Below are 27,825 nucleotides of genomic sequence, written 5' to 3'. Positions count from 1 at the left end.
AACCCACACCAGTCCAGCCACCAATAGAGGAGCAGGATGATGAAGATCATTCTAATGATAACTATGTACATTATTAGTTTCATTTCCTTATTACTTGTTATACAAATATTTGGATATTAGAACATTTAGAGTTTAGATCATTTCGATGTTACATCAACTGGGTGACTTTGGATGTTAGAACATCATTTCATACATTGTTTTATGTTTTAACTATAAATACATGTTCATGTTCTATGGATTAATGAATGTTCTATGGATATTGATCAATGATTGCATCTTCGAGATGCACATTATGCAGGTCTGTATGTGCTTGAAAACTGTTATGCAGGTCTGTTTGTGCATCAAAACTGTTATGCAGGTCTGCATATGTGATTGGTTTCATAACAAATAGAATTTTCCCGCACATTTCCATCCAACTTACCGAAGGCTTTTTCCCTTTGGTAAATTCACGAAGGCTTATGCCCCTCGGTAATTACCGAAGGGCAGAAGCCCTCGGTAATTGTTAGCGACAAGGGATTTACCGAGGGCTCGTTGGCCGTCGATAAGCTGTCTGTAAATTCTATTTTCCGAGGGCTTCTGGCATTTTCCGAGGGTTTTTGGCCTTCGGTAATTCCCTACTTTTTTGTAGTGATCCAACGAACACCGAAACCGCCATTGAATGTGTTTTTTTAATCTTGCATTTGTTCCTTTCAGTAATGGATTGTTTGTGTTCGGTGGGTTTAAGTTCTTTAAAAAAATTGTGGGAATTTAGGGGTTGTTGTGTTATTTGGGCGTTTATCGTGGTATCATTAAGTGTGGTTTGAAGTTTTGTTGAACATTTTTTCGTTGATGTGGTTTTTGGGTGGAATGTTTGAATTTTTTGGGTTTGTGGTTGTTGTTGGGTTATTTTGACTTACATTTTGTATTATGTTTGGTTTGACAGTGATGGATTGCATTAAAGAAGAAGCTCATAACAATGTAAGTAAATATCATGTATTGAAAATGTATTACTTTCTTTGAAAATTGGTGTTTAATGGTTGTTTATGTTGAAAAAGTTTGTAGTTTCGATTATGACCGTGGTGCGAGACCAAAGCCATAGTTGAGATTAATGGTATACTAAGAGAAAATGATCGGACACGTATCAATGAGACTCCATTCAAAGTGGTCTCTTCATATGAACAGGTCGATTGACTTATGCATTCCTTTGTTGAAGGAAATGGTGACCCGTTGGGTTAGCCACAACAAATGCTTCCTTTTGAAGCAAAGAATGGTACCTTTTACAGTTACAGATGTTTGCATGGGTCTAGGCTTACGTGTTGGGGGTTTAAATGTGAATTTTGATGATAATGTTGGTGGTGTTGTTTGTGAACAATTTTCTTCAAAGTCATTCACTCTAAAAGAAGTTGTAAATATGATAAAATTGTTAATAAAAAATAATGAGACTGATGTGGATTGTGTATCTTGTTTGTATATTTTACTTTGTTTTACCGAGACTGATGTTTTATTGTTTTATTGAAGTAGCATTACATTATTTGTATTTTGGACTTTGTTTGATGTAGATATGATTATAGAGTTATTGTTTTGAAAATTATGGAGTTGTGGGATGGTGTTGAGAAATATGAAGGCAAAATAATGCCCAATTACACAACTGTAAGTTATAAAAATTTTCATTTTTTGGAGCTTTGATAGAAGATTGGGCAGCTTTTTGATATTGTGTGCATTTGTTTCTTTGCAGGAGGAACTACAGTAGGTTAGGGAGAAGTATGTTTGTGATTAGATTTTGGATGTCGACAATATGCGGAGAGATGAAGTGTTGCAAGATTTAGGGCTTATGTAGATGTTGTATAATAGGAATTCTTGCAATGTGATTTATGGATTTTTTAGAACTTTTTAGAAATGTATTCATTAGGTCTGAATGTACATATTTTTTGTTAGAAATGTTCAACGAAATGTATTGCTTACATTTATTGATAATGAAATTTGAAGATAAGAATGATCATTGTGTTATTTTTGCTGTTGATTAGTAGAGGGTTGAATAGAAGAATGACCATTTTTTGTGTAGGACGTTTGTACTGCAGTCCCCACGAAATATGGATGTGATTATTTGTGTTCAATATGGTATGAACAAGGTTGTATGTAGATTAAATGATGAAAATAAATTTTTGCACTGAAAAATGAAAGGCATGAACTTTGTTGACCATGTGCAAAATATTTGCCTTACGTGTCATAATCATTGTCTGAACATGATTTTTATGTCCAATAAGTGTTATGTTAGAAAATATTGATATGTTTGCGCAAAACCTTTGCTTAAAGTCCCCAATTTTTTGGCCATTGGTACCAATCAGTTTTGTTAGAAAAGTTTGACTTTGTTCCTCAACACCAAGAGGGGTGAATTGGTGTTTTACAAAAATGTGCATTTTTCAAATCTTTTTCGCAAATGATATTGTTCTTGAAAACTTTCTTGTGCCGTAAGCAATGGTGTACAATGAAGACATTATGCGTGTAAAACAATTACAGAATGTATGCACAAATGTAAAGAGATAGGGAGAAGAAAATCAAACTCAGTTTTTATACTGGTTCGGCCTCAATGCCTACATCCAGTCACCCTCCCAATCAACCTTAGATTGGAGAGTAATTCACTATAATGATTAGAGTATTACAGTCAAGGTTTTCTAGAGCCACTCTCAATATAAACACCTCACAAACTCTCAATCAAATATTGAACAACAAAACTTGCCAACACATACCCCGTTCCTGTCGTAGCAACCCCTTTGAGATATCCCCTCTCAAAGTCAAGAGTGCACCACTCTTCTTCCTGACACCACATGTACAGGGAAACAGCAAATCCAAGATTACAAATCTTCTTCTCCTGATCAAATAGAAAACACCTTTAGTTGTGCAGAAACGATCAGTCCTTTCAATCTAGTCACGTTTTCTTCTCAAGAAATCTTCAAGATTTGTAAACCACTATTTGTTCTTGATTTTTGGAGCTCTTTAACAATCTGTAAAACCTCTTAGATGAAAATCAATCAGATATGAAAGTGTAATTCACAAATTTTATTTTTACAGAAAATCAAACAATGCGTCAATATATAGTTTATGTCAATCCTGACGCTATGAAATCGATTAACCAACTTATGTAATCGGTTACATTAAACAAGTGTAACAGAATTACAACCAATTTGGCTCTTTAATTGAATACGCAATTAATGCAATCGATTTTCATTAAATGTTGGTCAAACATGTTTAAAAATATGACCGTTATAGAAGTTAGAACAACATGAAATCAGTTTTCAAATCTTAACAGACTTAATTGAATACATGATCCACGTAATCGATTAAGCATTAACACTTAGAATATTTTTTGAAAACATTTCTTTCCAAAACACATCAAAGCACATTTGCAAAAGATATGTGCAAACACATGAGTTTCAATCGATTCACTGACTAATATAATTGATTCAAAACTAGTTGTTTTGCCACAGTTTAAAACTCAAGCTTTATGATGACCTTAATTTATTATCACACTACTATAATCAATTAAGTCATGCAGATATGCTTTTGTGCTTATGGTTTTCATATCACAGTAACATACATTGAGCATACGCAAATATAATCACTTCATAAACACTATAGTATGCATCAATCAATATGATATGTTCAACAAATAATGTGACAAACACAATATGTGCATATTACACAGTAAGCATGTACGCATTCAACATATAACACAGTACACATACATGTGTTTTTATTAACAATGTGTTGTCATCATCAAAAACAACCATCACAAGGATTGGGTTTAGCTAACATTATGTTCCCCCTATCAACAAGTTTGTGTAGCAAAACTTTTACAAATAATGGTTCATTGGAGATGGTGTTCGATATAAATGTCATAATCAATGCCTCAACATCAGTGGTATGTCCAATAAATAAAAAAAATTGAACTTCAAAATGAATGTCATTTTCATAGTTGACCTCGTTGTGCGAAATCTTTGCCTAAAGTCCGTAGTTATTTGGCCTTTGGTACCAATGTAGTTTCTACACCATGAGCTTTACATAGAATGGTTCCTTGGGGATGGAGTTCGATACAAATGTCATAATCATTGTCTTAACATCACTTGTATGTGCAATAATTGCTAAGAAAAAATTTTGCACTTCAAAATGAATGGTATTTTCATAGTTGACCTGCTTGTGCAAAACCTTTTGCTTGAAGTCACCAGTTATTTGGCCTTTGGTACCAATGCAGTTTCTGCACCATGAGTTTTACAAAGAATGGTTTCTTGGGGATGAAGTTCAATATAAATCTCATAATCAATGCCTTAACATCACTTTTATGTTCAATCATTATTAAGAAAAAAAAATTTGCACTTCAAAATGAATGTCATTTTCATAGTTGACCTTTCTATGCAAAAGTTTTGCCTAAAGTCCTCGGTTATTTTGCCTTTGGTACCAACGCAGTTTCTGCACCATGAGTTTTACAAAGAATGGATCCTTGGGGATGGAGTTCGATATAAGTGTCATAATCATTGCCTGAACATCACTTGTATGTGCAACAATTGTTAAGAAAAAAGTTTTGCACTTCAAGTTCCTGCTGATCAAGTTCCTCCATTACACTACACCAAATAAGGTTAAACAATATCTTAATAAGACCCATAAAACCACAAAACCTCTAAAGTATAAAAGATATTATAAAACAACTCAAACCCATCGAACAACAACAAACGATTCCCCAAAGGAACGGTCCAACGACGACGGAATGGCAAAATGGCAATGCTTTCAGTGGTCGTTGCTTCCAAAGGGCGGAACGACGACGAAATGTGCTTTGGTGAGTGGCATTGGTTCGCCGAACGGTCAAAACTCCGTCAAATGATGGTTCTGTTCACCGTGACACAAGTCTGTTGGGTGCTCTTTCTCTCTAGGGTTCTCTCTAACCCAAAGTGATATTCTGGTTTTGAAATCCCAAAATGAAGCCCGCCACTTGAAACCCCTACAACCCTTCATTTCCACACGTCATTTTAATTTTCTAGTTTCTTGTACACATGGACCATTGACCTCGCGACACATGGCTATGTCAAAATATTGTAAAAGAATATGTCAAGGTATCATTATCCAATATAAAATATAAAATGCACCTGCACATGTAAGAATCACCATATATTTTTCATATCTTACATTGTTTCCATCTCATGATTAGTAAGACATGATGTCATCCTTGGAAAAAAAATATGTGAAAAAATGATAAATACATGGGTTTAGGGTTTAGGGAATTGAAAATATATAGGTTTTACAATATTTATTTTACGACTTTTAGTTTCATATGTATCAAAGAACCCTAATGTACATAGCATGTAGAGCTAAAATGTTGGCTAAATATATCATGAGCCCATTGAATAAAAAACTTGTCAAGAGAGTGGAGGGAACAAAGGATAAGTGTTAACAATCCTAAAGCAATAATTGTAGCTATGACTTTCCATAGGAACTTCTTCTAATAATAGATAGTGATCGGTAAAAAAAATAAAGATTAATAAACACATATTCACGTATTAATGAATGCCAAATGGTTTTATCAAAACGTAAAGTTCAATTCTAATGAATATAACAGACATTTAATTTCATATGTAACATTATCCTTTGAGAGGACAATGGGAGAATCACTTCCAAATTATTATGCAGTCTATACAATAAGGAATTAATGTGCCTCTTACTAAAAATGCATATATACATTCTATTGTTTAGATTAATCCAACGTTAATTTTAGGGGTTTGCGTTGATCATATTTTAGTTGACAAAAATACTCTTATATATTATGGATTCTAAGTTTTAAGGTTAAAGATATTTGAATAATTTCTTATTTTTATTTTATTTTTTTATTTTAAATTAAAAATAAAAATTATTAAAATATTCGTGTATTCACTAGTGTAGTCAAGGGAAATGACAGCGGTTATTTTCGTCCATAGGCAGCGGTTCCACAACCGAGGTATATATTGGCGAGGTAAAAAGTCTACCCCTTTTTGCCTCGATTCTGAACCGAGGCAAAAAGGTGTATGCTTTTTCCTCGATTCAAATACAACCGAGGTAGTAGAGGGCATTCCTTTTACACTTTTTTTTGCTAGACTTTTGGCCTCTATTGCAGGTGAACCTAGGCAGTAGAGGGGTCTTATGCCTTGGTTTATAGTTGAATCGAGGTAGTAGAAGTGTTTATTTTTTTTTCCTCCTCAATCTTTCTACAATAAACGCTACAATAGAGGGGGTTTAAGTTTTTTCTTAATAGAGGCTACAATATGATTACTCAATAACAATATCTTCTTTAAGTTTTTTCTTAGTTTTTAATAGATAGAGATAAGATATTCTTCTGACAGAGATAATTTCCTAATCAGTAGTCATTTGGGAAAAGCTCCAAAGCATTGAAACCAAAAATTATAAACAAGAAATGATGAGCTATTTTTGAAGTATACCAATTTCATTTACAAAATATACAAGTGTGAAGTGATGTGAATATCATCATCGAACAGAATGATGAGGTTGAGAGCATCACCTATTGAGGAGTCTGAACAGTGCATATGCTTTTCTTCTAGCTCTCAAAGATCCATTAGAAGCCAAGCTTTGAAGAAAAGGAATACTTCTTGGATTTGCCAAGAGTCTTCTCGCCACCACTTCTCCCTCTTCATTGCACAGTCCAAGCAAAAGGGTTATTGAATTTTCCTTCCCTTTCACTGAACAAAATCTCAGAAGATCAATAAGAAGTGACACAAATGCTCTACTATTTCTTATCTCTTCCAATCCCTCAAAGCAACCAAGGAGTGAAGCAAGCATTGCAAGTGCATCATCTGTTATGCCAGCCTTGTCATCCATCAGCAATTCTTCCAGCACAGTAACTACATCAGCCTTCACAGCACTAACTTTGTTAGGATTGTAAACTGCAAAGGTTTTTGTAACACAGAATCAAATTACCTTTTTAGTTTGGTGCCATAAGTAGCTTTACGCTTCCAATTAGAAGGGATAGGGATGTTTGGTGTAATCCAATTAACGCCAACTTGAAACCTCAGCAGGATTGAACCTCTCAGTGGATTGGCAAAGTCAAACACTGCCCCATACACCCTGCGAAGGGGTTCCCATCGTTGTTGCCCTTTCTGCATAACATTTCAACAATGTTAATTAAACCTTCTAAATCGCTCCAAAAATAACACAGAAAAAAGTACCTTTTTAGCTTTTGTAAGAATCAAAGGCTTTTGGGTTTTGATGCAATGAGCATTGTGCAGGTTGTCATCACCATGACCTCGTCGCGACCTCGCCACCACCTCACCGTGGCCTCGCTACGGTCTCGTCGTGGTCTCGCTGCAACCTCGCCACCACCTCGCCGCCACCTCGTTGCAACCTCACTACGACCTCGCTGCCACCTCGCCATGCCTCGTCGCCAACGTTCAGTCTGCCGCGGTGAAGAAAAAGTTCATAAGCTTCAAGCTTCTGGATTTCGCATTATGAGGAGAGAAAAAAAATGGAGGATACCCAAGTCTTCAAAATGAAATCTGATTAGGGTAAGTTACCCCTTTCAGACATAAACTTTCTGCCTCAGTTGGTCTAAGAATCGAGACAGTAAGGCAATTTCAAAAAGTTAACCAGTTTTAGGTGGGATGTGGCAGAACATTACACCTCGGTTTGGCTTTTAACCGAGGTAATTTGGCTTTTATGCTTCGGTTCCCCTACAACCGAGGTGTATAAGTTCGTCGAAATTGCAAAAATGTCACCGCCTTTACAAATGCTTCTATTTTCTAAAAATCGAGACATATGACCCGCGTTCTTAACCCCGTTTTGCACTAGTGATTTAAAACATGTATGTTTTTACACTTTAGGAGGTTACATAAGTTAACAAACCTTTTATAAATAAATAAATAAATATATATATATATATATATATATATATATATATATTTACTACAGTAATTAGTAAAATGAAAGAAATATTAGATATATAAAGACTTGTTAATAAATAATCATTTTTATAATTTTCTCTTAAATGATATTTTTTAGTGTTGATAGTTTGTTAAGTTTTAAAAGTAATTCTAAACAAGAAAGATATTTTACGTATATCTTCAAATAAGGTACGAAATAATAATGCTTGAATGTCATGATTAAAAATGTTAAATAATTTAACATAATTGAAATATCATCATATCTTCAAGATATAACACTAAAAGAACATGGGAGGTTTAAGGACTTCAGAAGTCTAAAACAAACTTAAAAATAAAGTTTATCATTTAAAATTGATTTATTTTAGCATTTTTTTTATGCAATTTAATAGTTCTACACACTAGTAGAAAAATGACTTTTTATAACGTACAAAAATGATCTTTTATATCGTAGTTACTACGGACATAGTTATGCGCGATATAGTAAGTCTGCACATTTTATAAAAACCATATTTCATTCTAATAACCATATTTGGAAGAAAAAACATGAACAATTACAAAATAATACAAATAAAAGACAATAAATTACAAAGACATGAAGGATAAAAATTAATACCTTACAGATGGAACATTCAAATTGATAACTTGTACGAGGAACCCTGACCAATGCTTGATTATAATTGTAATCAATGACTGAGCAATAGAATCCTAATATTATTGTTTGCCTGTAAAATCTTGCGTGATCATCAAGATACCTAAGAAAATATACAAATATACAATCTCAAAATTCTTCTGTAGAAAAATCAAATTTGTATATCTTACTTCCAATACCTCCCCCACATATAGTAGTCAAAATAACGGGAAAATCAATTTGTTACACTAATTTAAAGGAAGATCACTACAGACCTGCATTGATATTACATCTGCATGATCAATAATCAAAGCCTGTTTAAAATAAATAATACTGTCAACTACATATTTTATGCCCCCACAGGCAGGGTAACTACATATTGAGATACATTTGTCACTAATTAAACATGATCTAATTAGGAAAACTTACCTCTATGGATGAAAGAAAATCTACATCTTTTTCCTTATTACTCCCGGCCTCCTCAATTTTCTAGAAAATTGAACAATCTGATGTTATAAGCAATACATTTATAAAAGATTCATCACACATTCATAAGACTAAGGATTAGTAATAAATAAAGCAGCTCTACCACAGAATCCTTCTACATGTTTATTTGGAAGGTAAAAATTAACCTAATAAGTTGTTTTCTTTTTAATAGCTACACAAACCTAGTAATATTTATCATTTGAGATTAGTTGTTTTTTAAGATTAATAATACATGTTGTTAAGTAACAAATAATATGATAAAAAAGAGAGCCAAAGAAAACTATTATAAAAATGAACAGTTGATTTGAGATTAGTCTTTATAACTCAATAAATCTATTGGATATATGAGAGACTTAAATAGTTAAGTGTCATCGGAAATCTGCAATTTATCTAAAAAAATTACACAACATAGTTTGCAGTTTTTGCTAAAAATGAAAATTGAATAAGATGGTTTGCAGATTTTGTTCACAAAAAATTATATGAGAAAGTTTGCAATTTGACAGAAAAATTATGTAAGAAGGTTTACAAGTTTTGTAGTACAATTTTATGTTGAGTGATAATATTTTTGTTGAGTATGTAGGCTTTGGGATACTAAACAATGTTAAATTTGTTGTGTGTTTTTATTTAAATGCATGCTCTTATTTATAAGGATGTTCTTGAAGAGATAATTGTTTTATTCTGTAATTCCCATCAAGAAAAGATAAAAGATAGTAAGTGCAAGGACATCTGAAAATATATAAGAATATATAAGAAAATAAGTGAAAATATAAATTGTTTAGTTGAAAAAATAGAAAGAGTGCAAGAGAAGAATAAAACAAATGAAAGAGAGACAAAAATATATAATAAATGTATTTATTCTTGTTGTTATATTAATTTCATTTACAGATTGGAATTTTACTTTTAGAATAAAACAAATATTATTGTTGTATTTTAGAAGTTTCTAACAGTGGAATTTTACTATTAAAAACCTCCTATATTTTTATTTCATCTTTCTCATAAGAAAAAAAATGAATTAGTAAAACATACACTTAAATCTCTTGTGGTCTTAATTGGTTCTTGTTTCTGATTTTGATTATGCTTTCTTCTTGCAGCCACTAGTGGAAAAATAAGCATGTGTATTTTATACATGGGCAGCGATATTCCAACAACTGGATTTTGACAACACTTTTGACAACGCCACGTGGCGCGTTGTACTTGGTTGGGTTTGAATTTATTTTCTTAATAAGAAAATCTGCTTTGGATGAGTTTCCCAAACTGCCCTGCTTCATTTTTCACTTAATCCTTTGTCCAGAATAGTTGGTGCTCATTGCTAGGGATTTCTTTTTCAAATTTTCGTTGTCTCTCCTTCACACAGTCGTTCTTCTCTGCCCCACCACTCTCGTTCTCTGTTCCATAACTCTCGTTCTCCTTCACACTCTCTTTTTCGTCTTCCATTTTCAGGTTTTTGATTTTCATTTCATTTTATGTGTTTGTTGTGTTGACTGTGTACCCATTTGAGTTGGTGTGGTGCAGTTTTGTTTGTGGAGTTCGTGGTCTGCTTTAACCGGTCTCAATGGAAGGGTTTTTTGAAGTTTGTGGTTCTTTGTTCGTTATTTTGTACAATGGCTTCGACCCCTGACATTGGTTCCTCCAACAAGGTATGTACTTCATTCATTTTAGGTATTCATTGTGTTTTTGTTGGTTATATTGAAGCTTTGTCTTTATGGGTTGTGGGTTTTTATGGGTTCTGTGTTTTATCGCGACTTAATACATGAAAAAAATATTTATTTTCAGATGCAGTTGTTTGTTCGACATTCAATGAAAACCAAGTTTATTGGTGGTTTGAAGAAATGTTGACTGACAAACAGAAGGCTAGTATTTCACAAACTCCATTTCAATGGTTTTTAGAACTAAATGATGACATTAAGCTTGGTAGGAATATTCTGAGCGATTTATTAGAAAGGTGGGATGATGAGAGGGGTGGTTTTTGGTTTGGAGAAAAATTTGTGGAATTAAAGGAAGTAGATGTTACGTTAAGCTTAGGGCTGGGTTTAGTTGGTGAGCCGATTATGTTGAATGAAAAAACACTTGAAAAAAGTGATTGTCGGAAGTACTTTGCAAAAGGTAATGGAAAATATGAATTGCAAGTTATATATGAATTTATTTTGAAAAAACACAAGAAGTTGCCTTCAGTAGATGTTTGTAGGCTATACATTTTGGTAGGAATTTCTGAGATATTGTTACCAATCGTACCAAAACAATATTCCCAATTTTGTTTGAAAAAGTTGATAAAATAAATGATTTGGGTAGGTTTTGTTGGGGTCGTATAGTATACCAATATCTACTTAGTAGTTTCAACAAAGCTTGTACAGCTTGGAATGGAGGAAAAGGTGCAAGGACTATGTATGTGGAAGGTTGTGTGTACGTGTTCCAAGTAAATCTTTTATATGGATTGTTTCATTCCTTGAAATGTTTGAATTCATAAATGTATAATGTTTTAGTGAGCATTTTATGTATACTAATTATGGTGTGTAATGTATTTCAGGTTTGGTTTTGTGATCGTTTCGTTCCTTCTAATAATTTAGTTCATAAATACCCTAGAATTTTGCATTGGATTAATGTGAATGTAGGTGACAATTTCATAAAATCTACAATGGAGTCGGGTGTGGTATGTAATCAGTGGTTTTATTAACATATTTGATTTAATGATTTAATTTATACAATTATGTTTTTGATGAATTTGCATACGCTTGATGATTATGGTGCATCAATGACAGAAATGAGTCAGCCATTTGTGAGAGCATCATTTAGTCCAGCTGGAGAGGAAGAAAGGAAGAAAGCACATTCAAGGTCAGCAACCAATAAAAACCAGAAAAAAGATATTGATGATGGTTTAGATGGTGTTTTAGAGGAACAAGTAGTTGAAATTAAAGCACTTGAAAAAGAGTCTGAAGCATTGAAGACTAAGTTGCTTGAGGAGAAAAATAAATATTATGGTGGTTACAGTACCCCATGTAACCAACATGAGAATTGCAACAACTTTGGATGTAGGGAGAAGATTGCAGCAATGAAATTGTTATGAAGTATTACATGCACCGAAAGCGATTCAAAAGTGCAGTTTGTAAAACTTCGTACACCAGATATAGTCCCAAACTTTAATTATGGATAGTTGTATTACTGTAGTATTTTGTAGAACTTTAATTATGGAACTTATTTGTATTTGAAACAAAGATTTGGTTTGTTAATAAAGAAAGTGGTTGTTAGCAAATGCTTATTTGAATTGTTATTGTAATATTCATTCCATTTATTGATTGGTAGTGTTGTTTAATTTTCATCCTTAGTTGTTCTTAACAAATGTCCAGTTATGTCCATTTCTGTGACCCCTATATGTAGGGAAGACCCATTAAGGGTGTTTGTAAGTTGACAGCTGAATTGATGAACAATTTTGACAGAGCTGAAGCGGTTGTAATCGATTACAGAGAAGTTGTAATTGTTTACCTATTTGATAAATTGTTTTTGTACCAAAACCTCATGAGTGCTACAAAGCCTAGCTTAATCGCTCCCTGGGAGCCCTTTACAGTGTGTTAATGCAAGTGTAATCACTAACATGGGCCTGGTAATCGCTTACCATTGAAAAAATGGCCTTTTGTACCAAAATTAAAGGGGTGCTACCCAGTCTAAGCTGAACAACTTCCCACTGTCTGCAGGAGTGTGTTTTGAGTGTTTTGTGAATTGGTTAACCAAGTTGGGCATGGATGAAGGTGTGCAGAAGAAGGATTTTGAAGTTAGGTGAGTCCTTTGTTGATGGAAGACCAAGTACATGTGATCTTGGGTTGATGGGGGAGGCCATTGACCATGGACAGCCTTTGACATGCAGTTGTAATCGCTTACATGTGTTGGTAATCGTTTACAATTGGAAAAATGCCATTTTGTACCAAAAGTTGACTAGTGCTACCCAGTTTCGGCTGAAGAACTCCCCACTGTGTGTAGGACTATGTTTTCAATTATTTTTGAAGTGGTTAACCATGGATGAAGGTGTGGAAAAGAAGGATTTTCAAGTTAGGTGAGTCCTTTGTTGATGGAAGACCAAGTACAGGTGATCCTGGGTTGATGGGGGAGGCCATCGACTATGGACAACCTTAGACATGCAGCTGTAATCGCTTACATGTGATGGCAATCGCTTACAATTGCAAAAATGACATTTTGTACCAAACGTTGACTACTGCTGCCCATTATTCACTGAACAACTCCCCAATGTCTGCAGGACTGTGTTTTTTGTTGAATTTTTCCTTTTTTCTCAACAATTCAATGAGCTAACATGTTCCTACACCATACACACTGGACATATGCACTTATAATCGCTTACAGAGAAGTTGTAATCGATTACCAGGTTAAAATTGTAGTTTTGTACTGAAAGTTGATCTGCGCTACCCAAATGTGACAATTGCGCTCCCCATGATTGTTTTTTGTTTGTTGTGAGTGTCTTTTTAAGATATTGTCAATGGAGGACCCTTGTTGGTCATGGTTGATGGTTTTCACAACTTGTAGTGTGAAGTTTAGTAAGTCTTCTGTGTAGGGAAGACCCATCCTGGGTGGTCTTAGCAACGCAGGTTAGGTCCTGCACCATACACACTGGAGACATGCACTTGTAATCGCTTAAAGAAAGGTTGTAATCGATTACCAGGTTAAATTTGCAGTTTTGTACTGAAAGCTGATCTGTGCTACCCAGGTGTGACAACCGCGCTCCCCATGATTGTTTTTTGTTTGTTATGAGTGTTTTTAAGATTTTATGAATGAAGGACCCTTGTTGGTCATGGTTGATGGTTTCTACAACTTCTAATGTGAAGTTTGGTAATGAATCAATGGTGTGTGCGAAAAAGCCCAAACCTTGGTGATACCAACCTCTACGGTGTGTGTGAGAAAACCCAAACCTTGGGAGAAATACCGCCAACCACAATGGGAGACAAAAGCCAAAGACTTACATAACCACGAAAATGTCGCCAACGACAATGCACGCCAAAATCAACAAAATTCGAAAATGAGGGATATATACCGCCAACGAGCCCACAGTCACAGCATCAAAAAATGGGGAAATTGAGAGAGAGACAAAATCCTCGACAGTGACCAAATGACCCAAGAAACGAAGTAAGAAAAGTCGAACTCAAACTCAAAAGGGAGAGAGAAACAACATTTCAATGGTGGTGAAGAAAAGCGAGGAACGAAGAGAACCCAAACGGTGGAGAGAGATGGATGCTTCAATGGTGGAGAGAGATGGAAGCTTCAATGGTGGAGAGAGAGTTGAGAAAACCAAACTGCAAGTGAATCTGAAAAAATAAACTGCTAAAAGGAGTTTCTATCCAAATTCATTCCAAAATTGCCCTTCTGAACAAATTCCACCTTTTAAAAAAGCCTTTTAAAACCAATCAATGAAACAATGCCACGTGGCGTTGTCAAAAAGTTGGCAAAATATTGTTGTCGAACAAACATTATTACAATGAAGCCACATGATAACAAGCAACATTATTACAATGAAGTTATAATTTTCAAAAAAAAAAAAGTTGGGTCTCTATACTTGACATAATTTTTATTTTTATTTTTAGTTTAAAAAACACTAAAACTTTTCTCTAAGATGAAAGATGTTATGAATCAGACCCTAACAGAAGTTGTTTATTATTTATGAATCACACCCTAAAACTTTGAGTCAGATATGAATAAAAAAAGCTAAAATAAACTGAAATAAAAATGCTTACATTAACCAAGCATAGTGTTGAAGCAATAATAATGTCAGAGGTATGGAAATCACTGAACAACTTGATTGTCTTCCTGTAGAGAACAAAGCATAAAATTTAAATTAGAACTGAAATATCATCTCACATTATAAGTCACAACAAATACAAACTGAAAAATCAGCTTCCCATGGGATTGAGGATGCTATAGTAATATCGTGCATATGTATCTAAGCAGCGTAGTATACAACCCATTTTATCTGAAATAGTTATTTGAAAGGAACCATCACTACATAAAATTGGCTTATTCTAAGAAATGTAATAGGGAGTGAGCAAATTGATTTAAGCATGGGCAGTTGAGAGAAAGAGTAGCAGAGATAATGGAAGAATACAGTTCAATAAGTTAAACATTTGGAATAATCTAAAATGTTAGTATAGACATTCTATAATGAATGTTGTCCTATACCCACATCTTCACAAAGTTGTTAGAGAGGCTGCCAAAGGCATAATAATCATATAATTTAAATTCGTGGAAATTTAAATTATACAGAGTAGAAGTAGCTAGAATTGATGATGTAATTTAAGAATTTAAACAACATTACTATGCCCAATACACACAACCTTTTATAAGATGTGTTTCATTGTCCATAATTGACCACATCTTCTATTTGATCTTTATAAAAATAGAAATTTCACTCTTAAATCATCTAAGCATATCATCAAATGGATGTTAAAAGGCATCATTTTTAAATAAGTGGTTGAATAGTAGCTTTCTAGCCCGACAATGAAATCAAAGTGTTTCATAAGTACTGGTTCAGAAATCAGTATTTGGAAGCTATAACTATCAGCTTCTAAATAAACATAAAAAAAAATCACATCTTATATATGGAACCGTATAACCAAGCATAAGAATTTAGCATCAAGATCGAGAGTTAAAGACTCATGTTGAACATTACTCAAAACACCAAAATTCTCAGCCAAAACATTCCTAGTAGCATGTTATTTCAAGATGAGAGCCATATGTAGAATTTTCTACTTCTGTTATATGAGTTATTAGTTGTTCTTATTTTTTGTATTTTGTTATTTGAATTGGAGAGAATGTAGATCTAAAATAATAGAGTGAATTAAGGTTGGAAGATACACAAACCTTGAAGAAAACCCCTTCTTCCCTGAAAACTTCCCTGAAAAAACCACTGCTCTGCTACTTTTTCTCTGCCACTTTCATTGGCACAATCCAGCATCAATAATTCAGACAGAAAAGTTTTTTTAATTAAAAATATAGAGAAATAAATTATGTTGTGGAATATTAAATTAAAGTTAACTTACTAGGTAATATGAAAGTGTAAAACTGAAATTCAAATTGTAATTCACTATGTTAACTTCTTATTGTGAGTCCTAATCTGTATCCAAAAGTAAGATGCAGAGACAATATAAAATAACTTCAAATATTATGATATATATATATATATATATATATATATATATATATATATATATATATATATATATATATAATATTCATCTGAGAATTATAAATTGCACAGACAAAACAATTTAATCGCGTCCCTCATAAAATAACATAAAGGAATTGAAACAATAATATTTGAGAGAGTACATGTGTTGAATAAGTGATTGAAAAATAAAGTAACAAATAATCAAATAGGATAAGATCATAAATTCACTTTCCTTTCTTTTTTGTTTACCAATTTAAGCTTACAGATTTTTCAATTTATTTACGAGAATTGGTGAAAGAAAAAATAATGAATCATAAAATAATGTGATTCATATCCATGATTAGAATTAAACCAATATCTACTATGCTTAGACTACTATTAGACTATACGCAAGCAAACACAAAGAAGTTGGATCTGAAACTATTTTTGACAGATCAAAAACAACATAATTTGGTGCTATGAAGCTAGCAGAAACTTAAACAGAATGTTAGTGCTAGTGGCAATCTGTCATCGAAGCTCTTTCCCATTTTCATAGCCTCTTTTTGATGGACAGACCTTACACCACATCGCACTTCAACATTAAGCCACAAATTGACAATATAATAGTTTAAAACAAATGAGCAATGCACCAGATTAACACGAGCACATGATTATGACATGACCAAAAATAACTCAAACAAAAGGAAATCAGCGATTAAAATGATAAAAAAAACTTGCACAAACACAATAGACACTCGATCAAACACTAGAAATCCTATATTTGATAGATTAGAAGCAATGAAACAGTAACATCAAACTCTTAACAGCAAGACAAGACAGAATACAACATGGAAGCACGAATAGAATGACTTATCTCAAGCAGTTGGTGCTCAACCTGAGCTCTGAATTTGATAGACATACTTTCAAACCTAATACATTTCTTGCACCTCATATGATTGTTATCACATGCTTCTTATGGGAGAATACAACTTGACATTATACTAAATGTTAAATGTTCTAAACAACGGCAAAGATTGTTATCACAAAATCTTGTTATAGTGTATGATTACACTGGTTTATTTGTAGAAATATAACCCTAAATCCAAAATTAAATTTGAAGCAGATTCTCGTGCACGAGACTTAAAAGACGATCTTTTTGTTCTTCAAGAACCAATGAAAACTAAATTAACAGGATAAAAAGAGGGGAAAAGTGTTACAGAGAAGAATGTGAACTATAACTACCTTCAAAATTCTCCAATCACCGCTGTGGATAAGGCTCCTCTAATTTCTCCACCAATCGAAACACAATCCCCACCAATCTAAGAAATTAGTGAAATTAATAGAAGAAAAACCTAACAAATTAGGGAAAAACAAATAGTAGAATGTGAACTATGAATCATAAAACCTACTTGGACAGACTTCAGAGATTTCGAGGAAGAGGCAGCAGAGCCAGAAGTAGTCTTGCGGGGGAGGGAGTGTTCTCAGAGCCGAGAAGAACACGGACACAGAGGAGTGTTGAGAAATACGAGTGAGGAGTGCCGAGAAATGCAACTGAGAGGGATGAGACGAAGAGGAAGAGAGGAATGAGAGTGAGAGGGAACATGAAGAGAGGAATGAGAGTGAGAGGGAACGTGAAGAGAGGGTGAGAGGGAACGTGAGATATTATAACTGATTTCTAAAACTCCGTTATAATACATCAATAATAGGTTTTCAACTTATTTACAAGTTTGCCACCGCTTTTCATATTATAACTGATTTTCAAAACTACGTTATAATATGTTTAAAACTTATTTACAAGTTTGCCACTGCGTTTCATATTATAACTGATTTTCAAAACTACGTTATAATATGTCTTAAACTTATTTACAAGTTTGTCACCGCGTCTCATATCATAACTGATTTAAAAAACTACGTTATAATATCTCCTTATTATGATGGATAATTTTTATCCGTCATAATAGGTTTGTTATAAAATGTCATTTTTCTACTAGTGACAATTCAATTTAAATACAAATTTTAGTTTCTCATCAAAATATATACAAAAACAATCTCGAAACCCATAAATCAAAAAGTAACGAAAAACAAAACCGGACAAAAGAAACATTTCTAATCTTAACACAAAATCAATAAAAACAATAACACATTGAAAAAAAATACTAACCAAAAATTATGATAAAAGGATTAGTACACACGGATATCATGAGATTCAAGAATACAATATGCCAAAACTGTCAAAAGAAGAAATATCGAATAGAAGAAATCAACCGAAGAAATCAACGAGAAACAAGAACTGAAATCACTAAATCAAAAGACACATAGATAAAAGAAAAATATAAAAAAACAAATTTGATTATAAGAGAATAAAGATAACTAATCAGTCTCTTTTTTCTAAACAAAGTTAAAAGGTTTTAATTCATTAAATATCATTTATAATACTTGTTTCGACATTGTCCGTGAGGACCCTGTTAAAACACACAAGTTTGTCGGGCGAACGATACAAAGACGGATTGACGCTGCTTCACACTCCAAGCCAGGCGGTCGTCCTCCCACTCCTGGCGCTGCTACCTACTCCAAGCCGGGGGGTCGGGTACCTGCCAAAGGCACTCCGACGCTCAAGTCAGTGATATGACAGAGCAGTTTGTGATGCATGTATGCATCGTAAGGAAAGTTCCTCTAGAACTCATACCTGAGACCTTTATTTATAGTGATTGTAATGGGCTTTTACCTTTAGTGGGCCTAATAACAGCCCTTTTACCTCTAGTGGGCTTGATAACAGCCCAGTCACACCTTAGTGAGTCACTGGCGTTTAACCGTGTAGTCAACTAAGCGCGGGTCGGTTGGGAAGGATGGTCGGCCAGGGATGCCAACCTGGGTGGGCGGCCTTCGACGTCCGCTAGTTTGGACGCCCAGATGGTCATGACCTTGGCAGGCGGTAGTGTTAACCGCTCGTTCGGTCTACGCGTTGGGCGAACATACAATGACGCGGGCGTCCGGTCAAATTTGGACGCTCGATCCTGCTGGTATATAAATGGGCGTCCGCCCTGACATGCCTTCTGGACAATCAGGAGGATGACATGGGCGGCCGGTCAATTTGGCGACGTGTGTCTTTCCGTATGGCGTCTGGTCCTGCTGGTACAATACTAATAATAATTTAACTAAATTTTGTTCTGAAATAAAGCTATAATTAATTTAAGATAGGTACATTAGTACTAAAAAAATTTAGGCTTTTTTGTAAACATAATTTTATAATTAATTTAAGAGGTATATTAGTACTAACAAGAAATTTTAGAGCTTTTATTTTTTTAAACATAATTTTATAATAAGATTGTTGGAGAAATATTAGCACTAAAAAAATTGAGGTCTTTTTTTCTTTAGAGATCTAAAAAGTATTGTACTTGCTTCATCTTGAGTTGATCATGAAAGAATCATTAAATAAAAATCAAATTTAGAGATAAAAGAAAATTAGTTACTATATTAATTAATTTAAATATTAATTTATGAAATAAAAGTTATTAATATTTAAAATAGTCTCTATTTTAAATAAAAAATTATATGAATTGATGCCTATCAATGTATTATTTGTTTAAAATTTTAATTGATTTACTTAGTAACATTGCTTTTACAAATAAAGAGCTAGGGAAGGGGAGGTACTGCTGCCAAATTGGGTTAGAATTCACGGGCCAACCTGGTCCACCACGGACTTGAGTCATGTTGGGTTTTCCTATAAATAGGGGTCTCATTTGTCAAATTTGAGTACCAAGTTTTTCAAGAATTCTCTATTGTCGATATCTTTTGAGAAAGGTTAATCACTTCAAGAGCCGACTACACAAAGGTATGTATCATATAGTAGGTCAAATATGAGTTATGGGGAGGATTCAAATAATAATAGTAGTTGGATCTCAATCTCATCTAACGGTAATCATCCAAGGCCATGGGGTTGGAGATGGAGGTGACTATCAAGAATAGGGAGGATCCTACCGAAGCACATGTTGAGTCCTCACTACCTCGAAAAGAGGGGTACGAGTGGGTAGATTAATGAGAAGTTAGTTTTCTAAAATTTAGGTGGTTAAGAATATTGAATTATTGGTTGAATAATATTTATGTGTTTGAGAGTGGAGTATGTGAAGATATAGTGTCCCTTAAGAGGTAAGTGTCATAGACAATGTTTATCATGGTCGGAAGGGGTATGAAGAGTTTATTTATGCGTACATAGCTTTTTTTCTACAACTTCATGTCCGATTACATTTTAATGGGTTTACGATAGGTGTGCTCCAACTTTTAACACTAGTACAAAAACACCATATAAGGTCGTTGTTTTCGGCCTTTCACCTCGAATTCGAGATTGATATCATATTGGGAGATGTTAAATTGGCGTCGAACATAGAACAATTCGACATTAATATTAATGTCGAATTTTGTCAATATTCGACGTTAATCAATTTTTTTTTATTTTTTTTAATTAATTGTGATTATTTGTACAACTCTACGAGACCTAAAAAGCAAGAACACAACAAATTTCAGTTTTTGATATTTTATAAAGCGTGAACTATGAACGTGTAGTGTAGTATCAACAAGAAACAATAATAAAAACAATAACAAACAACAACAACAAGCAGGTTCAACCAAACAAAAACAACAAACAAGTTCAAAAAATAAAACAAACAAGTTCAACAAATAAGTTCTCCAAAACGAAAACTAACCTTCAAAAGTGTGGGTTCGTCGAAATAAAGTATTGTCACCATTGAGAGAGAAAGCAGAATGCGCCTATGAAGGACAAGAACACGAAAATATCGATCAAAACAAATGAAAATCATACCTAAAGTATTTAATTAACATGCATTTGTAACAAATGAAACAAAGATTACATGTGATGGTCGTCAAACTTCGTTCTAGAAAAGTTTGAGCAGAGAAGAGGGTATCATGCGCTAAGATAAAGTGAATGAATTTTCATTCTTTCGCTCAATTTTTTATTCAATTCACTAACCTTTTAACGTCTAACGTTGGGGCATTCAACATTTTATATCATTTTGACATTAAATTCTAGGGAATTTGACATCATACGTAAATACATTTTCACCTTCGTGCCAAACATTTTCGCAAAATTTACCCAATATAACAAATTGACATCGAATTACAATTCTAAACAACGTAAAATAATTCCATTTATTTACAAAAATGTCACCGGTCATTTTTAACGTTGGTTATTCAGTGGTTGGACGTTGAACGTGTGACGTTATACGCTATTTTTGCACTAGTGTAAATGTTACACCAACACAACTTCCTATAAATAGTTGAGGATGCCTTCAAGCATTTAGATTAGTATGTTGAGCTCTTTATCTATCCCTTTTGCCTGAATGTTCTTTTCATTTTTGCCTAACATGACTAAGGATCCAATAACCTAGCTGCCTTTAGCGAGTAGAAGAAATTCAAGAATGGGTTATTTAGGTTAGTGGTGAACCAAGTTGGTCGATCACACTTTTATGATGAAAATAGAAACTCAAAATTTCCCTTCTATTGGACTGATAACCCCCTTAGGTATAAGGAGTGGTTGAAGGAATATTGTTCGTGTAGGATTAAAGGATAGTTAGGATCTTGGAGCAGCTCCCTCTTGAAGAAGAAGTATGAGACTAACAAGTTGGCATAACCAAAGATGAAAAGTCTCTTGAAGAAAATGAGAAGAAGATGAAGTCTTGGAGGACAAGATGCCTTGATTAAGAGAAGAAGCTAAAGATGGAGAAGAATAAGTTTCAAAAGGAAAACGAGGTTTATAATATCTAAGCAGACCAATGACTTCCATAACGAACTCAGGCAATCCGAGTACTTATGCCAAGAGGTTTATAATATCTTATCACACTAATGACTTCAATAAGCACATTTATGATGGTCGCACGAAGAACGTGTATGACATAGCGACTGTTAAGGTGGCTAGTAAAACAATGATCACTAAGGATGTTGTTGATGAGATCTGACGAAGAGACTGCTAGAGTAAGTCCTTCAGCTGCCATTAATCCCATAATTGAGGATGAAGACGTAGCCAACCTTGACGATAAGCTAAGCAATAGATTACTTAGAATATATCTTTTTATGTTGCTTGTTTTTTTTTGTGTTTTTTTTTTTTGTGGTCGAATATATTATGGCCACAACTTGTACCTGTCCAATATAAACCAATTTGAATGAAAATGACCTTTTTCATATAAATGTATCCCTTTCTTGCTTTTTATAAATCACAAAAGCTTCAACCAGAGTAGCCTAGGTAAGAGGCAGGAAACTGCATGAAAGGTTCAACCAGAACCACCTAGGTAGGAGGTAGGGAACTGCATGAATATTTCAACCAAGACCACTTAGGTGGGTGACATGGATTTGCATGAAAGGTTCAACTAGGACTACCAAGGTAGGTGGCATGGAACTGCATGAATGGTTCAATGCATGGAAATAGGGTCCCAGTCTTGCTGTAGTAACAAGGGATAATATGTCTTTCTCCACCATTTGGTATCTAGTTTCAGCATCTTGAAGGTTTCTACTTATGAAGTATATGAGATTTTTCACAAAATCAGTCTCTTGAACAAGAATTGCATTAATGGCTTCTACAATAGTCATTATGTAGACCAAGAGTGTAGTATCTGGCTTTCATAGGATTGGTAAGGATGTCAATATTTGTTTGAGCTGCTCATACATGTCCTTGCATTGGTCATCCCAAATAACTTTGTATACTTCTTCAGTTAAGGAGGAAACGGGAGATAGCAATCAACCTTCTTATTAGACATTGGACCTCTTTGATACTCTTAGGGTTCTTCATATCAATCATAGCTTGGAATTTTTTAGAGTTCACCTTTATCCCTTTATGCATCAACATAATCTTAGAAACTTACCTTGTAAAATGCGTTATCTATACTACTATTTATGGGTTTTTATTTGAATGGGTCGGGACACATTGAGCAAATAATTCGTTAATATTGTATTATTGTAATTAATTATGGATTAGTGAATGGTAAGTGATTGGCGTGATGTCATCTTGATCAAATAGCTACAAAACGGGTACATGTTGACTTAGTAAATCGACATGTATCCGACCAAGAGCAAGTCCTATTGTCGTGACCAAGGAGACCTTGAATGTATACAATGCATGTTCGGTATGGTCTTCCATGCTTTTTGTATTCTTTTATTTTTATTTTAATAATATTTCAAGTGATGTAAAGGATAGATGAATTTTAAGATATCAATATAACTCAGATGTCAAAGTTTTATGAGTTTATATGTAAGAAATTTAAATATCTTTTAACGTTTGTTCGTGAGGTGAAACATTTATTATTACAAAAGAGCTCAATGTTGATAACACGTAAGTCTTACTAGTTTCAACGATTTTTGGAAGATAACAATAAATAAGGTTAAATATAACATTTAGCAAATATGAGTTGAAGACTACACAAAATTGGTATTATAAAAGTTTAACGAGGCCATGTACACGAATAAAAAATATGGTAATTAATAATAAAATGACTATCATTTATGAGATTTGTTATAATAAATAGGCTTAATACCTCTTTTGGTCCCTATTTTGGTCAAGTGCGTTCGTTTTGGTCCCTGTTTATTTTGTTTGTTCAATGTGGTCCTAAAGAATGTAAAATCTGTTCAATTTGGTCCTTTTTGGAAACGTCGTTTAAATCGTTAACGACAGACAGTCCAGGTGTGCAAAACAGTGTTGAGATGGCATTTAACTGCCCACGTGGATTCCCTTCAGGCGTGAGGTGGATTTAATCATTTTGAAATTGCAATTGCAGATATTAGGGTTTTTGTTTTCGAAATTAAATTAAGGGTGGTGAGAGTGAAAGTTCTTGCGTGGTTTGGTAGCGAAATCAGGAAGATTAGGAAGAACATCAATGACGTCCACTTGAAATTGAAAGCATTGATCTTTGACAGTCAGATATGTGTTCGTAATCTCGTAACTAAGCTCTATGTTGTGACATTCCTCTATAACATTTTATGCACACATCAAAATGTGAGTGTTAGATTTTTTCCAAATTTAGATTTTTTTGAAAAATTGTGCTAACTGTTTAGGGCATTGTTGTGTAACATATTATAATTGGTTGTGTGTGGTTGATTGTTGATTGTTGGTTTATTGTTTATTATTCCCATACGGTTTAGCAGTTATTTTAGCATAAATAGAAGTTACTTTTTGCGTTTGAAATGTCTGAGGAGAGATTTAATGTTGTGGTCCACCATGGTGGGACCCTGGTAAAGGATATACCTTTTGGATATGTTGGTGGGGAAGTCACTTATTGGAGTATGGACCCTAACAAATGGAGTTATTTCGAAGTGGTAGATTCCATTAAGGAGTTGGGGTATATTAAAGTGTCTGAGTTATTTTATTGCATTCAAGATATTCTGTATAAGTTGAATTATGAGAGAGATGCTATGAACATGGTTCACCTTGCCAAGTATTTAGGGGAAGTTCACTTGTTTGTGGTCCATAGTGTGGATGACGAGCCAGAGATCATTGTTCAAAGTCAATTAAATGAAGAAGTTCATTTGTAGTGTGTTGCAAGTTTAGAGAGTGAATGTAGCCATGTAGGTGGGAATGAGGATGATAAAGTGGAGGGGCAAGATGAAGAAGTGGTTGTGCAGGATGATGAAGTGGCTGTGCAAGTGGAGGATGAAGTGGTTTTACAGGTGGAGGATGAAGTGAATGTGGAGGTGGAGGATGAAGTGGAGGTGGAGGTGGAGGATGAACAAGTGGTTGTGCAGGAGGATGAAGTGAATGTGGAGGTGGAGGATGAACAAGTGGTTGTGCAGGAGGATGAAGTGGCTGTGCAGGTGGAGCATGAAGTTAACGTGCAGGGGGGTGATGAAGTGAACATGCAGGGGGAGGATATTGTTGAACAAAACGTTGGGGTGGAGGAGGAAGTTGTTATTGAACAACACGGGCAAGGGGAGGAAGAAGTTGTGATTGAAGAATTCAGTTCAAGTGAGGATGATGATGCAGGAGTGGTGCATGGTGAAGTTCCTCATGGAGTAGTTGATGAAGAAGAAGTGAATGAAGGACAAGTGAATGAAGGACAAGTGGATGAAGGACTAGTTGATGTTGATGTTAATATTGATGAAGGACTGGTACATAACAACATAGAAGGCTCTGTCTTAGTAGAAGTTAGTGAAAATAAAATGAATTGTGATTTAGACACACATGACAGTGCACATAGGCAGAGAAAGCCAAATGACAGGGGGTTGTCTGATGATGAGTGGGACTCAAAATTATTAGACAGTCCAGAAGAAAGTGGAAGTGAGGATGGAGTTGATGAAAGACAAAGTTGTGGTCCATTTGGGACATATGTTAAGCAAAAAAATATGTCAGAATACAAGTGGGAAGTGGGAACAAAGTTTAATGATAAAAATGAGTTTATGGAGGCTGTTAGAAGTAATGCCGCCCATGCGGGGAGGAATTTGAAGTTTGTTAAGAATGAAAATAGAAGGGTACGAGTGAGATGTTTGGGTGCACAAAAAAAATGTCCATGGATGGCTTATTGTGGATATTTAGAAGGATGTAGAACATGGCAATTGAGAAAAATATTGGATACACGTACTTGCAATAGGCAATTCAATATCAAAATGTTGAATGCTAAGTGGTTAAGTGAGACATTGGATACCACAGTACTTGAAAATCCGAATTTGAAGGTAAATGAAATATGGTCAAAAGCTTTAAGGAAATGGAATACAAATGTCACAATATCTAAAGCTCGTAGGGTAAAATTAATGGCATCATGCAAAGTTGAAGCTTCATTCAAAATTCAGTTTACACAAATATATGACTATGCACATGAATTATTGAGATGTAACATGGGATCAACGGTCAAAGTTAAAGTGGATAGTGAAAATGGTCAGACCACATTTCAGAGGTTCTATGTTTGTTTGAAAGCTTGCAAGAATAGTTTCGTCTCTTGTAGACCCTTTATTGGTTTGGGTGGATGTTTTCTTATAGGAAAGTACAAGGGGGAGTTATTAACAGTTGTTGGTAGAGATCCTAATGAGCAGATGCTACCTCTGGCATATGCAATTGTGGAAGTAGAGAACAAAGAAACTTGGTCTTGGTTTTTGGAATTGTTGATAGAAGACCTTGGTTTTTGGTTTATGTCTGACCAACAAAAGGTAAATCTATTTTTATTCCCCCAAGGTATTTCTTCTTCCTTACTGCAACCTCTTATATACTTTAAGCTACCTAACAATGTGTTATTCTTTGTAACATGTATTGGTCTAGATCTAGATTTACAGGTCGATCAGTAACTGATACACTAGTAAACAACATGAGTGAAGCTTCGAATAGTGTTATTGTTGATGCTAGAGGAAAGCCCATTGTAACCATACTAGAGGAAATTAGAGTTTACATCATGAAAAAATGGGCAACCAACAGAATTAAGATGTGTAATACGGACTTTGATATCTGCCCCAAGATTAGAAAGAGACTTATAAAAGAATCAAATTTATCCAAAAATTGGATCCCTAGGTAAGCATTTCCTTTCCCAGTATTAATTCATGTCCCTTGGTCTGTCATAAAATTTTTGATATTCATCACTTCATATTTAACTTGTAATCTTTTAATCATGTATTACTTCATGGCAGTTGGTCTGGAGATAAAATGTTTGAAGTTAGACATTGTGCAGTGATTACAAACAAGTTTGCAGTCAACCTGGACAATCAACACTGTACCTGCAGGAAATGGGAAATTAGTGTCATCCCTTACTGCCATGCTATTGCAGCAATCAGATTCTTAAATTTAGATCCAAAACAGTATGTCCCCATTTGGTTCAGAAGGTCCACGTATGATGAAACATATGCTTCAATCATATTTCCAACGAATGGGCACCTTTTATGGGAAAGAACATCATGCCCAGACGTCCTCCCACTATTTCAAAGAAAATTATCGGGCAGACCAAAGAAAAAGAGAAGGTTGAAGAGTTGGGAGCTAAGGAAGGATGAAACCGAGATGACAAAAGGTGGCTACCGCAAGAAGTGCAACATTTTCCGTCTTGTTGGGCATAATATAAATCAATGCCCTTTACGTCCTCAAGATCAACCATACCTACCACAACCATCTGAAGCAGCACCACCCCAACCAACACAGCAATCCACAGAGCAACCAACTCAATCAATCAGAAGGGACAACTTACCAATTAGGAGACCATCTCTTTTATAATGTTAAAAATTTGGTGCACTTGGCATAATATTTGTTTTGAAAGACTTTGATAATTATAAAAGCTGATGTCCTTTGTAATGTTTTGAAATACTTCATAATGTTTTCATATAGTTGGCACTTGATCTGTTATGATGTGCTCTTATGTAACTTGATGGTGTAATCATGAATGACTTTTGATTGTGAAAATATATTGATGTACCCATGAACTTAATGTTTTCACGTACCCCTGTTTTCATATTCATTTTTACCACTTCCATTTTATGCACACATCACTCATCATCATGAGGACCACATACGCACATATTTAACTTAAATGAGGACTAATTTGAACAAATTATGTACTAAAAAACAATACATTCATTCATTTAATACAAAACACAATCGTCCAACCTTAACAATGGGACCACCTAATAACCTCAAACTTCAAAACACAAAAGTAAACCAGATTGGGACCACCTAAAAACACACAGAACACATCAACCTAAAAACACACTTTCAA

At 34.3% G+C, this 27,825-nt stretch overlaps 1 long non-coding RNA gene across 3 annotated transcripts; it reads left to right on the top strand.

Moving 5' to 3' along the window:
• The first annotated feature begins 10,205 nt into the window (after positions 1–10,205).
• On the top strand, positions 10,206–12,319 carry LOC148200958 (uncharacterized). Of its 3 annotated transcripts, XR_015786309.1 has the most exons (4): positions 10,206–10,446; positions 10,519–10,643; positions 10,780–11,653; positions 11,763–12,319. It is a non-coding gene; the product is annotated as an uncharacterized LOC148200958 (long non-coding RNA). The 3 variants fall into 3 exon arrangements; XR_015786308.1 differs by having other exon boundaries at positions 10,206–10,643; XR_015786310.1 differs by having other exon boundaries at positions 10,217–10,643; positions 11,531–11,653.
• Positions 12,320–27,825: the final 15,506 nt, after the last annotated feature.

Source organism: Vigna umbellata, chromosome 4 (genome assembly GCF_029865625.1).
Source record: "Vigna umbellata cultivar VRB3 chromosome 4, Vumbellata_1.0, whole genome shotgun sequence".
Lineage (NCBI taxonomy): Eukaryota > Viridiplantae > Streptophyta > Magnoliopsida > Fabales > Fabaceae > Vigna > Vigna umbellata.
This window is presented reverse-complemented; position numbering and strand designations above follow the sequence as displayed.